The following is a 3,807-nucleotide window of genomic DNA, read 5'->3' on the forward strand; positions in this document are numbered from 1 at the left end:
CTCAGGGTTCACTGCCCTTCTTCAGGTGAAGCCCCACTCGATGATGGGGACAGAGAGTGGAAGAAAGATGGTTCCCTAAAGACTTTTTGACAGAATTTGACCGGGCAAAGTGGCTCACACCCGTAATCCCAGCACTTTGGGAGGTCATAGCGGTTAGATCACTTGAGGTCAGGAATTTGAGACGAAACTGGCCAATGTGGTGAAACCCCATCTCTACTAAAAATAGAAAAATTAGCCAGGAATGGTGGCAGGCCACTATAATCCCAGCTACTTAGGAGACTAAGGCAAAAGAATTGCTTGAATCTGGGAGGCAGAGGTCACAGCGAGCCAAGATTGCACTACTGCACTCGAGCCTGGGTGACAGAGCGAGACTGTCTCAAAAAAAAAAAAAAAAAAAAAAAAGACTTTTTGCCAGAATTATTGGAGAAGAAAATTTATCTCCCCTGTAGTTTCTATTGTAAATAAGCCTGAAGATGTGGAGACCTCTTCATTGGAAAAGCACGTGAGGATGAAGCCAACTCAGAGAAAAGCAAAACACAGAGAGTGATTCCAATTGATACCTTTTTGAGCACCTGGATCCAGCTGTGCCTGAAGCAGGTGATACATGGACTTTTAAATTACAGGAGGCATTACATGATCTTTTCTGTGATATATATAATGAATGAAAACTAGGTTGCCTGGGTTTGAATTTGGGGGCAGCCACTTACTGGTTATGTAACCTTAGACAAGACACTTAAGCTCTTTGCCCTGCCCTCATATTATCTTCTATAAAATAGGATAATGATAGTATGTACCTCATAGGTGATTATGAGGATTAAATGAGAAAACAAATGGAAAGCATTTAGAACACTGCCTGGCATACAGTCGGCATATTCACTGTAATTTTAAAAATTATTTATATCAGACAGTATACTGTAATAACAAATAGCCCCAAAGTCTTTGTGGCTTAAAATAATACCATTTTTATTTTTGTTCATATTACATATCCATGTGGGTCAGCAAGCACTGTGCTTATCATGGATATTCAGGAATCCAGGTTGATGGAGCAGCAGCCATCTCTGATGTTGCTGGCCACCACGACAGAGGAAAACAGAATCTAGAAAAAGCCACACTGGCTCTTAAAGCTTCTGCCCAGGATGGATACAGGTTGCTTCTACTCACGTTTCATTGGCCAAAACAAGTCACGTGGCCAAGCTTAACATCAAAGGGAAGAAAGGGCAATCCTGCTATGTTCTCAGAAGGAAGCACCCCGTTGACCCCCACGTTGTCATGGTTACTTTGTAACTGGTTGAGTACTGGACACTTGCATTGAAAAGATGCAGAAATAATTTTAAAAAAATCTGTTTCTCTGTCTTTTTTCTTAGTTTTTATTCTATTTTATTTTAAATTCTTTTTAGAGACAGGATCTTGCTCTGTCACCTAGGCTAGAACACAGTAGCACGATCATAGGTCACTGCAGCCTTGAACTACTAGGCTCAAGCTTTCTTCCCACCTCAGCCTCCCAAGTAGCTAGCACCTCGGGTGCATACTACCATGTCCAGATAACTTTTTATTGTTTATTTCTTTTGTAGAGGTGGGGGTCTCATTACGTTGCCCAGGCTGGTCTTGAACTCCTGGCCTGAAACAATCCTGACTCAGCCTCTCAATGTGCAGGGATTACAAGTGTGAGCCACCTCGGGTCTCACTACGTTGCCCAGGCTGGTCTTGAACTCCTGGCCTGAAACAATCCCGACTCAGCCTCTCAATGTGCAGGGATTACAAGTGTGAGCCACCTCCCTCTGATTTTTTCTGGTTTGATGCTCCCCAGGGACCAGGAGCCATGACTGAGTAATGCTCTATTTACCCAACTTTTCCCCACACTACTTCAACCAATTTGAAATCTGTTGGTCCTGGTGTCCATCATCCAGGGGCCAGGACCAGGTCACTGACATTTTCAACAGTGTCTTGCTCGTTAAATCCTAGAGAAGAGGAAAGAAGCTGTATCTCGGGCCCAGAGTCACCAGCCAACAAGAGAAAGAAAGAATTGAGGCATAAAAGAGGAAAAGCTCTCCTTGAGAGAGGTGTTGTCTTGGGTCTGGAGCAAAGGGTTGTGAGGGAAGCTAGACGGGGCAGGGGAAGGCGCTAAGCAAGGACGGAGCATCAGCTGTGGTCTTGTCCAGTCTGACTCCATGGGCAGATCTGGAGTGTGACTTGCACACACAGTGGGTCCTGCCTCGAGGCAAGGGAGCTGGCCTTTTGTAGCCCATTCCTATTAGTCATTGGCAGTGAGCTACCCCTTGACGGGAGCATTCCCCTTCTGGGTCAGGCAACTCCTATTGAGTTGGTCAAAGGCAATTCTCAGAGAAGAGGCCACTGTGTGCTGTTCATATCTAACCCTAGCAGGTGTGGGGGCGTTTGCACACCAGCCCCATCAAGGGACCGGTGACACCCATAGCATCTAATGCAGGCGGTCAGAAAAGCACTGGCGCGCTCATCTGCCGTCTTTCCCACCCATATAACTGCACTTTAGAAGCAGGAGATATATTGACATTTTGGGGTAAGTAATGGCATCCGATAGCTTCCCATTTACCTCCCAGATTAAACACAAAGTGTGCCATCAACATACATTTCCAGGCTATGTACCAGTGCTCTCCCAAACCCAGCCTGTATAAAAAGTCACCTGGAAACTTGCCATCTTCTGAAGAACCTCTGCGCTTTGGATCAGGCTCTTTCCTCTCTTCTGCCAGGAGTGCCCTCTCTACTCCAAGACCCATGAAATTGGATCCTCACTTCAAGGCTCTTTCAAATACTAACAAATTCACAAAGCCTTTCCTAATCACTCAACGGATGTGAGCTTCTCCTTCTCTCAAACACTCTTTGAAGCCTCAGAGTCCTTATTTTGTGAAGTGGGTCCCATTCCATGAATTTGAGTCGTTTGATCAGTGTTATTCCCCCAAGGCTTTTGTGAACTCTTAAGGAAGAATTCAGTCTTTTTCTCTTTGCAGCATCTGGCAAACACCCTGAAAGACAAAGGCTCTAAATTAATATATGTGTAATTGAATTGCAACTCTGCTGAGATTAAACGTCTGTGCTTAATTAAAGCCTGGTCTTATGCACATCACCCATAACTGGCATGTACTGGGCATTTGTTTTGTGCCAAGAACTGTGCAGGAAGGATTTTCTTTGCATTAATTATCTCATTTAATTGTACTATTAATGATCTTCACCCCACAGATGAGAAACTGAAGCTCAGAGAAGGCAAGCAACTCACCCAAAGCCACACAGGTAATGGGTGGTAACTAGGTGATGATTTGTATGTGTAAATTCAGAGCTCACACTCCTAACCTCTGTGAAGCAGCTGTCACAGGGACGATGGAAGACCTTTTTAATCAACTTCGTGGCTTCTGATTGGGCACATGGGCAAAACTGGTGGAGACTGGCAAGCTCTCTACCCAGCCCATCCCCTTTTCCTCCTGGGCAAAGAGCTAGACCAGTGATTCTCAGGTTTCAGTGTGCATGTGATTCACCTGGGGCTCACTGAGAATAGAGGAGACAAGCAGAAAACACGCGTGCACCTGCCACATAACACCATGTGAGAAAGTCTATCACAGAAACACACTAATGATAGGGAAAAGAAGGCCAGAATGCAGAGAGCAGTGCAAGGAAGCCAGGGAAAATGCCCCAGAAAAGGTAACCCCAGAGCTGAGTCGTCTTTTTTTTTTTTTTTTTTTTTGAGATTTGCCAGATTGGAGTGCAGTGTTGTGATCTCAGCTCACTGCAAACTCTGCCTCCCAAGAGTATCAGTGGCTATATTCCCATTATCCAGAA

This window comes from Cebus imitator, unplaced genomic scaffold, assembly GCF_001604975.1.
Source record: "Cebus imitator isolate Cc_AM_T3 unplaced genomic scaffold, Cebus_imitator-1.0 Scaffold333, whole genome shotgun sequence".
Classification (NCBI taxonomy): Eukaryota; Metazoa; Chordata; class Mammalia; order Primates; family Cebidae; genus Cebus; species Cebus imitator.